The 429-nt window shown below is 32.6% G+C and overlaps 1 protein-coding gene across 3 annotated transcripts in view; it reads right to left on the bottom strand.

The window, feature by feature from the left end:
• Positions 1-304: 304 nt before the first annotated feature.
• The window catches only part of LOC137428285 (spectrin beta chain, non-erythrocytic 1-like), a 261054-nt gene continuing 260929 nt past the window's right edge, over positions 305-429 (bottom strand). For all 3 annotated transcript variants that reach the window (XM_078779311.1, XM_078779310.1, XM_078779312.1), the window contains one exon: positions 305-429. This exon is cut by the window's right edge and continues 652 nt beyond it. The gene's annotated coding sequence lies outside the window, so the exon portion shown is untranslated.

Genomic DNA, 429 nt, shown 5'->3' with positions numbered 1-429 from the left:
CAGTAATTTTTCAAACCCAATGTCCATGGTTTTTTTATTTGGGGTTTGATAATAAAACCGAAATTATTGATATTTTAAAAATCAAATCCGGATATGCAAACATGTCATGCGCATAACAGGAAAGTCTTCAGATAGATATGTACATACAATCTGGGCAGGTTGAAGCTACTTAAAAAGACAACTACGTGAGGTTAAATTGAACATTCCAGATGTTGGAGAAACTTTACTGACCAATGAGCATTTTACCTGCTCTTGACCCAAGTATATTGGAAGTTTAAACTGAATTAATTGCTCAACCACAATGTAAATATTTTGGTCCACTTTATTAAAAGCCAAAATAATCAAGAGGAAACAACACCAAACAAAAAAGTACCCCAAGACCCATTTATGTCGAACATCTGTGATTCTGATAGTTTTACTATTATTTTA

The sequence above is a fragment of the Myxine glutinosa genome, chromosome 5 (assembly GCF_964187855.1).
Source record: "Myxine glutinosa chromosome 5, kmMyxGlut1.1, whole genome shotgun sequence".
In the NCBI taxonomy this organism is placed as follows: Eukaryota; Metazoa; Chordata; class Myxini; order Myxiniformes; family Myxinidae; genus Myxine; species Myxine glutinosa.
This window is presented reverse-complemented; position numbering and strand designations above follow the sequence as displayed.